This window comes from Ictalurus punctatus, chromosome 2, assembly GCF_001660625.3.
Source record: "Ictalurus punctatus breed USDA103 chromosome 2, Coco_2.0, whole genome shotgun sequence".
Taxonomy (NCBI): domain Eukaryota; kingdom Metazoa; phylum Chordata; class Actinopteri; order Siluriformes; family Ictaluridae; genus Ictalurus; species Ictalurus punctatus.
The window spans coordinates 13,601,327-13,614,031 of NC_030417.2; the positions used below are offsets into that span (position 1 = coordinate 13,601,327).

Below are 12,705 nucleotides of genomic sequence, written 5' to 3' on the forward strand. Positions count from 1 at the left end.
TGAGATGCTTCGATCTTCAGACAAATTCTCAGGACTGATTCACTGACAAGCCAACACGGTGCTCGACTACCTCCAGCAATAGCCAAGAAAACACTGATTTGTGCGAGGCCACAGCTTTTTAAGCCTCTACGGTTTGTGGCTCCTTGCTTCCTTTAAATTTATTATTTTTTTCTTTCAGGTGGCAGGTGGAGTTAGACGGCCGTAGGGAACCATAGAGAAAGCCAGATGGCGCAAAATTCAGGAATTTTAAAAAAAAATATACAGTTATTTCTATTTGCTTTTGTACATAAAGTTGAAAGAACAAAGCTATATAAAATAAAGCTCAAGCTGACAGGTTTTCTTTTGGGTTGAACCATGTTTTCATTCATCAGTATCTTCACAAATAAACCCAGTCACTACACATTAAGACGGTGATTAAACCTCATTCTTTTGTCTTTACAAATAGAGATATTTACATGGATGGGCGGCCATTCAGAGTGATCATTCTGTAATATCTTTCTTTTGTCTCTATAGATAAAGAGATAGTTGCATTGCTGGGCGAACATTATCACCTGATTTTGTGAGAAATGACTTTGCAGGAAACACCCACTTTTTGCTAACGTCTGCGGTAATTGCTAACATTTAAACATTCAGCCTACAATAAATAATAAGTCTATTCAATGAAAGTAAAGGTCAGTGTTTAATCAAAAAAGTTAAAGAAATGAATGAAATAATAATTTTTAAAAATTGGTTGATCGATTTAGTTTAATACAGGTTCTCATATTCATGGCTTTATTTTCCTGTAAGGTGACAAGTGATAATCTCAAAGTTTTCTGGATTTCTTATCATTCTTATATGATTACTTGCTCTTTTTTTTCCTACTGTGGGTTTTAGTCCATCATCCAGATGGTGGTGGTTGAGGAGATTCCCTCGCCCCCATACAATGAATAGCGCTTTCATTTTACAGGCTTGGTTGGTTTCCAAGGATTTTACGAGGACGAGCTCGTGGCTCATTGTTACTGTTACATTTATTTTTCCTTTCAGGTGGTAGGTTTGAGCTATATGGCGGTAGGTTGGCGGTATATGGCGGTATATGGCGGCAGGTAGAGTTCGACGTCGATGAAGGTCTTCTTCTCTTAGCCTCTACGGTTTGTGGCTCCTTGCTTCCTTTAAATTTATTATTTTTTTCTTTCAGGTGGCAGGTGGAGTTAGACGGCAGTAGGGAACCATAGAGAAAGCCAGATGGCGCAAAATTCAGGAATTTTTTTTTTACAAAATATAGTTATTTCTATTTGCTCTTGTACATAAAGTTGAAAGAACAAAGCTATATAAAATAAAGCTCAAGCTGACAGGTTTTCTTTTGGGTTGAACCATGTTTTCATTCATCAGTATCTTCACAAATAAACCCAGTCACTACACATTAAGACGGTGATTAAACCTCATTCTTTTGTCTTTACAAATAGAGATATTTACATGGATGGGCGGCCATTCAGAGTGATCATTCTGTAATATCTTTCTTTTGTCTCTATAGATAAAGAGATAGTTGCATTGCTGGGCGAACATTATCACCTGATTTTGTGAGAAATGACTTTGCAGGAAACGCCCACTTTTTGCTAACGTCTGCGGTAATTGCTAACATTTAAGCATTCAGCCTACAATAAATAATAAGTCTATTCAATGAAAGTAAAGGTCAGTGTTTAATCAAAAAAGTTAAAGAAATGAATGAAATAATAATTTTTAAAAATTGGTTGATCGATTTAGTTTAATACAGGTTCTCATATTCATGGCTTTATTTTCCTGTAAGGTGACAAGTGATAATCTCAAAGTTTTCTGGATTTCTTATCATTCTTATATGATTACTTGCTCTTTTTTTTCCTACTGTGGGTTTTAGTCCATCATCCAGATGGTGGTGGTTGAGGAGATTCCCTCGCCCCCATACAATGAATAGCGCTTTGATTTTACAGGCTTGGTTGGTTTCCAAGGATTTTACGAGGACGAGCTCGTGGCTCATTGTTACTGTTACATTTATTTTTTCTTTCAGGTGGCAGGTGGAGTTAGCTGGCGGTAGGTTTGAGCTATATGGCGGTAGGTTGGCGGTATATGGCGGGAGGTGGAGTTCGACGTCATGAAGGTCTTCTTCGCTTAGCCCCGTCCTAGCTCGCGGTACGGAGCCAGGCAAAAGTCTTAAGGTGACCCTTAGGCCGGTTAGCTCCGATGGTTAGAGCGTGGTGCTAATAACGCCAAGGTCACGGGTTTGATCCCCGTACGGGCCATGAGATGCTTTGATCTTCGGACAAATTCTCAAGACTGATTCACTGACAAGCCAACACCATGCTGGACCACCTCCAGCAATAGCCAAGAAAACACTGATTTGTGCGAGGCCACGCCTTTTTAAGCCTCTACGGTTTGTGGCTCCTTGCTTCCTTTAAATTTATTATTTTTTTCTTTCAGGTGGCAGGTGGAGTTAGACGGCAGTAGGGAACCATAGAGAAAGCCAGATGGCGCAAAATTCAGGAATTTTTTAAAAAATATATAGTTATTTCTATTTGCTTTTGTACATAAAGTTGAAAGAACAAAGCTATATAAAATAAAGCTCAAGCTGACAGGTTTTCTTTTGGGTTGAACCATGTTTTCATTCATCAGTATCTTCACAAATAAACCCTGTCACTACACATTAAGACGGTGATTAAACCTCATTCATTTGTCTTTACAAATAGAGATATTTACATGGATGGGCGGCCATTCAGAGTGATCATTCTGTAATATCTTTCTTTTGTCTCTATAGATAAAGAGATAGTTGCATTGCTGGGCGAACATTATCACCTGATTTTGTGAGAAATGACATTTGCAGGAAACGCCCACTTTTTGCAAACGTCTGCTTTAATTGCTAACATTTAAACATCCAGTCTACAATAAATAATAAGTCTATTCAATGAAAGTAAAGGTCAGTGTTTAATCAAAAATGTTAAAGAAATGAATGAAATAATAATTTTAAAAAATTGGTTAATCAATTTAGTTTAATACAGGTTCTCATATTCATGGCTTTATTTTCCTGTAAGGTGACAAGTGATAATCTCAAAGTTTTCTGGATTTCTTATCATTCTTATATGATTACTTGCTCTTTTTTTCCTACTGTGGGTTTTAGTCCATCATCCAGATGGTGGTGGTTGAGGAGATTCCCTCGCCCCCATACAATGAATAGCGCTTTGATTTTACAGGCTTGGTTGGTTTCAAAGGATTTCACGAGGACGAGCTCGTGGCTCATTGTTACTGTTACATTTATTTTTTCTTTCAGGTGGTAGGTTTGAGCTATATGGCGGTGGGTTGGCGGTATATGGCGGTATATGGCGGCAGGTAGAGTTCGACGTCGATTAAGGTCTTCTTCGCTTAGCCTCTACGGTTTGTGGCTCCTTGCTTCCTTTAAATTTATTATTTTTTTCTTTCAGGTGGCAGGTGGAGTTAGACGGCAGTAGGGAACCATGGACAAAGCCAGATGGCGCAAAATTCAGGAAATTTTTTTTACAAAATATAGTTATTTCTATTTGCTCTTGTACATAAAGTTGAAAGAACAAAGCTATATAAAATAAAGCTCAAGCTGACAGGTTTTCTTTTGGGCTGCACCATGTTTTCATTCATCAGTATCTTCACAAATAAACCCAGTCACTACACATTAAGACGGTGATTAAACCTCATTCTTTTGTCTTTACAAATAGAGATATTTACATGGATGGGCGGCCATTCAGAGTGATCATTCTGTAATATCTTTCTTTTGTCTCTATAGATAAAGAGATAGTTGCATTGCTGGGCGAACATTATCACCTGATTTTGTGAGAAATGACTTTGCAGGAAACACCCACTTTTTGCTAACGTCTGCGGTAATTGCTAACATTTAAACATTCAGCCTACAATAAATAATAAGTCTATTCAATGAAAGTAAAGGTCAGTGTTTAATCAAAAAAGTTAAAGAAATGAATGAAATAATAATTTTTAAAAATTTGTTGATCGATTTAGTTTAATACAGGTTCTCATATTCATGGCTTTATTTTCCTGTAAGGTGACAAGTGATAATCTCAAAGTTTTCTGGATTTCTTATCATTCTTATATGATTACTTGCTCTTTTTTTCCTACTGTGGGTTTTAGTCCATCATCCAGATGGTGGTGGTTGAGGAGATTCCCTCGCCCCCATACAATGAATAGCGCTTTGATTTTACAGGCTTGGTTGGTTTCAAAGGATTTCACGAGGACGAGCTCGTGGCTCATTGTTACTGTTACATTTATTTTTTCTTTCAGGTGGTAGGTTTGAGCTATATGGCGGTGGGTTGGCGGTATATGGCGGTATATGGCGGCAGGTAGAGTTCGACGTCGATGAAGGTCTTCTTCGCTTAGCCTCTACGGTTTGTGGCTCCTTGCTTCCTTTAAATTTATTATTTTTTTCTTTCAGGTGGCAGGTGGAGTTAGATGGCAGTAGGGAACCATAGAGAAAGCCAGATGGCGCAAAATTCAGGAATTTATTTTAAAAAAATATAGTTATTTCTATTTGCTTTTGTACATAAAGTTGAAAGAACAAAGCTATATAAAATAAAGCTCAAGCTGACAGGTTTTCTTTTGGGTTGCACCATGTTTTCATTCATCAGTATCTTCACAAATAAACCCAGTCACTACACATTAAGACGGTGATTAAACCTCATTCTTTTGTCTTTACAAATAGAGATATTTACATGGATGGGCGGCCATTCAGAGTGATCATTCTGTAATATCTTTCTTTTGTCTCTATAGATAAAGAGATAGTTGCATTGCTGGGCGAACATTATCACCTGATTTTGTGAGAAATGACATTTGCAGGAAACGCCCACTTTTTGCAAACGTCTGCTGTAATTGCTAACATTTAATCATCCAGTCTACAATAAATAATAAGTCTATTCAATGAAAGTAAAGGTCAGTGTTTAATCAAAAATGTTAAAGAAATGAATGAAATAATAATTTTAAAAAATTGGTTGATCGATTTAGTTTAATACAGGTTCTCATATTCATGGCTTTATTTTCCTGTAAGGTGACAAGTGATAATCTCAAAGTTTTCTGGATTTCTTATCATTCTTATATGATTACTTGCTCTTTTTTTCCTACTGTGGGTTTTAGTCCATCATCCAGATGGTGGTGGTTGAGGAGATTCCCTCGCCCCCATACAATGAATAGCGCTTTGATTTTACAGGCTTGGTTGGTTTCAAAGGATTTCACGAGGACGAGCTCGTGGCTCATTGTTACTGTTACATTTATTTTTTCTTTCAGGTGGTAGGTTTGAGCTATATGGCGGTAGGGTTGGCGGTATATGGCAGGTATATGGCGGCAGGTAGAGTTCGACGTCGATGAAGGTCTTCTTCGCTTAGCCTCTACGGTTTGTGGCTCCTTGCTTCCTTTAAATTTATTATTTTTTTCTTTCAGGTGGCAGGTGGAGTTAGATGGCAGTAGGGAACCATAGAGAAAGCCAGATGGCGCAAAATTCAGGAATTTATTTTAAAAAAATATAGTTATTTCTATTTGCTTTTGTACATAAAGTTGAAAGTAACAAAGCTATATAAAATAAAGCTCAAGCTGACAGGTTTTCTTTTGGGTTGCACCATGTTTTCATTCATCAGTATCTTCACAAATAAACCCAGTCACTACACATTAAGACGGTGATTAAACCTCATTCTTTTGTCTTTACAAATAGAGATATTTACATGGATGGGCGGCCATTCAGAGTGATCATTCTGTAATATCTTTCTTTTGTCTCTATAGATAAAGAGATAGTTGCATTGCTGGGCGAACATTATCACCTGATTTTGTGAGAAATGACATTTGCAGGAAACGCCCACTTTTTGCAAACGTCTGCTGTAATTGCTAACATTTAATCATCCAGTCTACAATAAATAATAAGTCTATTCAATGAAAGTAAAGGTCAGTGTTTAATCAAAAATGTTAAAGAAATGAATGAAATAATAATTTTAAAAAATTGGTTAATCAATTTAGTTTAATACAGGTTCTCATATTCATGGCTTTATTTTCCTGTAAGGTGACAAGTGATAATCTCAAAGTTTTCTGGATTTCTTATCATTCTTATATGATTACTTGCTCTTTTTTTCCTACTGTGGGTTTTAGTCCATCATCCAGATGGTGGTGGTTGAGGAGATTCCCTCGCCCCCATACAATGAATAGCGCTTTGATTTTACAGGCTTGGTTGGTTTCAAAGGATTTCACGAGGACGAGCTCGTGGCTCATTGTTACTGTTACATTTATTTTTTCTTTCAGGTGGTAGGTTTGAGCTATATGGCGGTGGGTTGGCGGTATATGGCGGTATATGGCGGCAGGTAGAGTTCGACGTCGATGAAGGTCTTCTTCGCTTAGCCTCTACGGTTTGTGGCTCCTTGCTTCCTTTAAATTTATTATTTTTTTCTTTCAGGTGGCAGGTGGAGTTAGATGGCAGTAGGGAACCATAGAGAAAGCCAGATGGCGCAAAATTCAGGAATTTATTTTAAAAAAATATAGTTATTTCTATTTGCTTTTGTACATAAAGTTGAAAGAACAAAGCTATATAAAATAAAGCTCAAGCTGACAGGTTTTCTTTTGGGTTGCACCATGTTTTCATTCATCAGTATCTTCACAAATAAACCCAGTCACTACACATTAAGACGGTGATTAAACCTCATTCTTTTGTCTTTACAAATAGAGATATTTACATGGATGGGCGGCCATTCAGAGTGATCATTCTGTAATATCTTTCTTTTGTCTCTATAGATAAAGAGATAGTTGCATTGCTGGGCGAACATTATCACCTGATTTTGTGAGAAATGACATTTGCAGGAAACGCCCACTTTTTGCAAACGTCTGCTGTAATTGCTAACATTTAATCATCCAGTCTACAATAAATAATAAGTCTATTCAATGAAAGTAAAGGTCAGTGTTTAATCAAAAATGTTAAAGAAATGAATGAAATAATAATTTTAAAAAATTGGTTAATCGATTTAGTTTAATACAGGTTCTCATATTCATGGCTTTATTTTCCTGTAAGGTGACAAGTGATAATCTCAAAGTTTTCTGGATTTCTTATCATTCTTATATGATTACTTGCTCTTTTTTTCCTACTGTGGGTTTTAGTCCATCATCCAGATGGTGGTGGTTGAGGAGATTCCCTCGCCCCCATACAATGAATAGCGCTTTGATTTTACAGGCTTGGTTGGTTTCAAAGGATTTTACGAGGACGAGCTCGTGGCTCATTGTTACTGTTACATTTATTTTTTCTTTCAGGTGGTAGGTTTGAGCTATATGGCGGTAGGTTGGCGGTATATGGCAGTATATGGCGGCAGGTAGAGTTCGACGTCGATTAAGGTCTTCTTCGCTTAGCCTCTACGGTTTGTGGCTCCTTGCTTCCTTTAAATTTATTATTTTTTTCTTTCAGGTGGCAGGTGGAGTTAGACGGCAGTAGGGAACCATGGACAAAGCCAGATGGCGCAAAATTCAGGAATTTTTTTTTACAAAATATAGTTATTTCTATTTGCTCTTGTACATAAAGTTGAAAGAACAAAGCTATATAAAATAAAGCTCAAGCTGACAGGTTTTCTTTTGGGTTGCACCATGTTTTCATTCATCAGTATCTTCACAAATAAACCCAGTCACTACACATTAAGACGGTGATTAAACCTCATTCTTTTGTCTTTACAAATAGAGATATTTACATGGATGGGCGGCCATTCAGAGTGATCATTCTGTAATATCTTTCTTTTGTCTCTATAGATAAAGAGATAGTTGCATTGCTGGGCGAACATTATCACCTGATTTTGTGAGAAATGACTTTGCAGGAAACACCCACTTTTTGCTAACGTCTGCGGTAATTGCTAACATTTAAACATTCAGCCTACAATAAATAATAAGTCTATTCAATGAAAGTAAAGGTCAGTGTTTAATCAAAAATGTTAAAGAAATGAATGAAATAATAATTTAAAAAAATTGGTTGATCGATTTAGTTTAATACAGGTTCTCATATTCATGGCTTTATTTTCCTGTAAGGTGACAAGTGATATTCTGAAAGTTTTCTGGATTTCTTATCATTCTTATATGATTACTTGCTCTTTTTTTCCTGCTGTGGGTTTTAGTCCATCATCCAGATGGTGGTGGTTGAGGAGATTCCCTCGCCCCCATACAATGAATAGCGCTTTGATTTTACAGGCTTGGTTGGTTTCCAAGGATTTTAGGAGGACGAGCGCGTGGCTCATTGTTACTGTTACATTTATTTTTTCTTTCAGGTGGCAGGTGGAGTTAGCCGGCGGTAGGTTTGAGCTATATGGCGGTAGGTTGGCGGTATATGGCGGTATATGGCGGGAGGTGGAGTTCGACGTCGATGAAGGTCTTCTTCGCTTAGCCCCGTCCTAGCTCACGGTACGGAGCCAGGCAAAAGTCTTAATGTGTCCCTTAGGCCGGTTAGCTCAGATGGTTAGAGCGTGGTGCTAATAACTCCAAGGTCACGGGTTCGATCCCCGTACGGGCCATGAGATGCTCTTATCTTCAGACAAATTCTCAGGACTGATTCACTGACAAGCCAACACGGTGCTCGACTACCTCCAGCAATAGCCAAGAAAACACTGATTTGTGCGAGGCCACACCTTTTTAAGCCTCTACGGTTTGTGGCTCCTTGCTTCCTTTAAATTTATTATTTTTTTCTTTCAGGTGGCAGGTGGAGTTAGACGGCAGTAGGGAACCATAGAGAAAGCCAGATGGCGCAAAATTCAGGAATTTTTTAAAAAAAATATATAGTTATTTCTATTTGCTTTTGTACATAAAGTTGAAAGAACAAAGCTATATAAAATAAAGCTCAAGCTGACAGGTTTTCTTTTGGGTTGCACCATGTTTTCATTCATCAGTATCTTCACAAATAAACCCAGTCACTACACATTAAGACGGTGATTAAACCTCATTCTTTTGTCTTTACAAATAGAGATATTTACATGGATGGGCGGCCATTCAGAGTGATCATTCTGTAATATCTTTCTTTTGTCTCTATAGATAAAGAGATAGTTGCATTGCTGGGCGAACATTATCACCTGATTTTGTGAGAAATGACTTTGCAGGAAACGCCCACTTTTTGCTAACGTCTGCGGTAATTGCTAACATTTAAACATTCAGCCTACAATAAATAATAAGTCTATTCAATGAAAGTAAAGGTCAGTGTTTAATCAAAAATGTTAAAGAAATGAATGAAATAATAATTTTTAAAAATTGGTTGATCGATTTAGTTTAATACAGGTTCTCATATTCATGGCTTTATTTTCCTGTAAGGTGACAAGTGATAATCTCAAAGTTTTCTGGATTTCTTATCATTCTTATATGATTACTTGCTCTTTTTTTCCTACTGTGGGTTTTAGTCCATCATCCAGATGGTGGTGGTTGAGGAGATTCCCTCGCCCCCATACAATGAATAGCGCTTTGATTTTACAGGCTTGGTTGGTTTCAAAGGATTTCACGAGGACGAGCTCGTGGCTCATTGTTACTGTTACATTTATTTTTTCTTTCAGGTGGTAGGTTTGAGCTATATGGCGGTGGGTTGGCGGTATATGGCGGTATATGGCGGCAGGTAGAGTTCGACGTCGATGAAGGTCTTCTTCGCTTAGCCTCTACGGTTTGTGGCTCCTTGCTTCCTTTAAATTTATTATTTTTTTCTTTCAGGTGGCAGGTGGAGTTAGACGGCAGTAGGGAACCATGGACAAAGCCAGATGGCGCAAAATTCAGGAATTTTTTTTTTACAAAATATAGTTATTTCTATTTGCTCTTGTACATAAAGTTGAAAGAACAAAGCTATATAAAATAAAGCTCAAGCTGACAGGTTTTCTTTTGGGTTGCACCATGTTTTCATTCATCAGTATCTTCACAAATAAACCCAGTCACTACACATTAAGACGGTGATTAAACCTCATTCTTTTGTCTTTACAAATAGAGATATTTACATGGATGGGCGGCCATTCAGAGTGATCATTCTGTAATATCTTTCTTTTGTCTCTATAGATAAAGAGATAGTTGCATTGCTGGGCGAACATTATCACCTGATTTTGTGAGAAATGACTTTGCAGGAAACACCCACTTTTTGCTAACGTCTGCGGTAATTGCTAACATTTAAACATTCAGCCTACAATAAATAATAAGTCTATTCAATGAAAGTAAAGGTCAGTGTTTAATCAAAAATGTTAAAGAAATGAATGAAATAATAATTTTTAAAAATTGGTTGATCGATTTAGTTTAATACAGGTTCTCATATTCATGGCTTTATTTTCCTGTAAGGTGACAAGTGATATTCTGAAAGTTTTCTGGATTTCTTATCATTCTTATATGATTACTTGCTCTTTTTTTCCTGCTGTGGGTTTTAGTCCATCATCCAGATGGTGGTGGTTGAGGAGATTCCCTCGCCCCCATACAATGAATAGCGCTTTGATTTTACAGGCTTGGTTGGTTTCCAAGGATTTTAGGAGGACGAGCGCGTGGCTCATTGTTACTGTTACATTTATTTTTTCTTTCAGGTGGCAGGTGGAGTTAGCCGGCGGTAGGTTTGAGCTATATGGCGGTAGGTTGGCGGTATATGGCGGTATATGGCGGGAGGTGGAGTTCGACGTCGATGAAGGTCTTCTTCGCTTAGCCCCGTCCTAGCTCACGGTACGGAGCCAGGCAAAAGTCTTAATGTGTCCCTTAGGCCGGTTAGCGCAGATGGTTAGAGCGTGGTGCTAATAACGCCAAGGTCACGGGTTCGATCCCCGTACGGGCCATGAGATGCTCTTATCTTCAGACAAATTCTCAGGACTGATTCACTGACAAGCCAACACCATGCTGGACTACCTCCAGCAATAGCCAAGAAAACACTGATTTGTGCGAGGCCACACCTTTTTTAGCCTCTACGGTTTGTGGCTCCTTGCTTCCTTTAAATTTATTATTTTTTTCTTTCAGGTGGCAGGTGGAGTTAGACGGCAGTAGGGAACCATAGAGAAAGCCAGATGGCGCAAAATTCAGGAATTTTTTAAAAAAAATATATAGTTATTTCTATTTGCTTTTGTACATAAAGTTGAAAGAACAAAGCTATATAAAATAAAGCTCAAGCTGACAGGTTTTCTTTTGGGTTGCACCATGTTTTCATTCATCAGTATCTTCACAAATAAACCCAGTCACTACACATTAAGACGGTGATTAAACCTCATTCTTTTGTCTTTACAAATAGAGATATTTACATGGATGGGCGGCCATTCAGAGTGATCATTCTGTAATATCTTTCTTTTGTCTCTATAGATAAAGAGATAGTTGCATTGCTGGGCGAACATTATCACCTGATTTTGTGAGAAATGACATTTGCAGGAAACGCCCACTTTTTGCAAACGTCTGCTGTAATTGCTAACATTTAATCATCCAGTCTACAATAAATAATAAGTCTATTCAATGAAAGTAAAGGTCAGTGTTTAATCAAAAATGTTAAAGAAATGAATGAAATAATAATTTTAAAAAATTGGTTAATCAATTTAGTTTAATACAGGTTCTCATATTCATGGCTTTATTTTCCTGTAAGGTGACAAGTGATAATCTCAAAGTTTTCTGGATTTCTTATCATTCTTATATGATTACTTGCTCTTTTTTTCCTACTGTGGGTTTTAGTCCATCATCCAGATGGTGGTGGTTGAGGAGATTCCCTCGCCCCCATACAATGAATAGCGCTTTGATTTTACAGGCTTGGTTGGTTTCAAAGGATTTTACGAGGACGAGCTCGTGGCTCATTGTTACTGTTACATTTATTTTTTCTTTCAGGTGGTAGGTTTGAGCTATATGGCGGTGGGTTGGCGGTATATGGCGGTATATGGCGGCAGGTAGAGTTCGACGTCGATGAAGGTCTTCTTCGCTTAGCCTCTACGGTTTGTGGCTCCTTGCTTCCTTTAAATTTATTATTTTTTTCTTTCAGGTGGCAGGTGGAGTTAGATGGCAGTAGGGAACCATAGAGAAAGCCAGATGGCGCAAAATTCAGGAATTTATTTTAAAAAAATATAGTTATTTCTATTTGCTTTTGTACATAAAGTTGAAAGAACAAAGCTATATAAAATAAAGCTCAAGCTGACAGGTTTTCTTTTGGGTTGCACCATGTTTTCATTCATCAGTATCTTCACAAATAAACCCAGTCACTACACATTAAGACGGTGATTAAACCTCATTCTTTTGTCTTTACAAATAGAGATATTTACATGGATGGGCGGCCATTCAGAGTGATCATTCTGTAATATCTTTCTTTTGTCTCTATAGATAAAGAGATAGTTGCATTGCTGGGCGAACATTATCACCTGATTTTGTGAGAAATGACTTTGCAGGAAACGCCCACTTTTTGCTAACGTCTGCGGTAATTGCTAACATTTAAACATTCAGCCTACAATAAATAATAAGTCTATTCAATGAAAGTAAAGGTCAGTGTTTAATCAAAAATGTTAAAGAAATGAATGAAATAATAATTTTTAAAAATTGGTTGATCGATTTAGTTTAATACAGGTTCTCATATTCATGGCTTTATTTTCCTGTAAGGTGACAAGTGATAATCTCAAAGTTTTCTGGATTTCTTATCATTCTTATATGATTACTTGCTCTTTTTTTCCTACTGTGGGTTTTAGTCCATCATCCAGATGGTGGTGGTTGAGGAGATTCCCTCGCCCCCATACAATGAATAGCGCTTTGATTTTACAGGCT

At 37.4% G+C, this 12,705-nt stretch overlaps 2 non-coding genes across 2 annotated transcripts; both read left to right on the top strand.

Annotated features, from left to right (window-relative positions):
- Positions 1-8,424: 8,424 nt before the first annotated feature.
- Positions 8,425-8,498, top strand: trnai-aau (transfer RNA isoleucine (anticodon AAU)). The gene has a single exon. It is a non-coding gene; the product is annotated as a tRNA-Ile (tRNA).
- A 2,188-nt stretch (positions 8,499-10,686) lies between these two features.
- Positions 10,687-10,760, top strand: trnai-aau (transfer RNA isoleucine (anticodon AAU)). The gene has a single exon. It is a non-coding gene; the product is annotated as a tRNA-Ile (tRNA).
- The last annotated feature ends 1,945 nt before the right edge of the window (positions 10,761-12,705 follow it).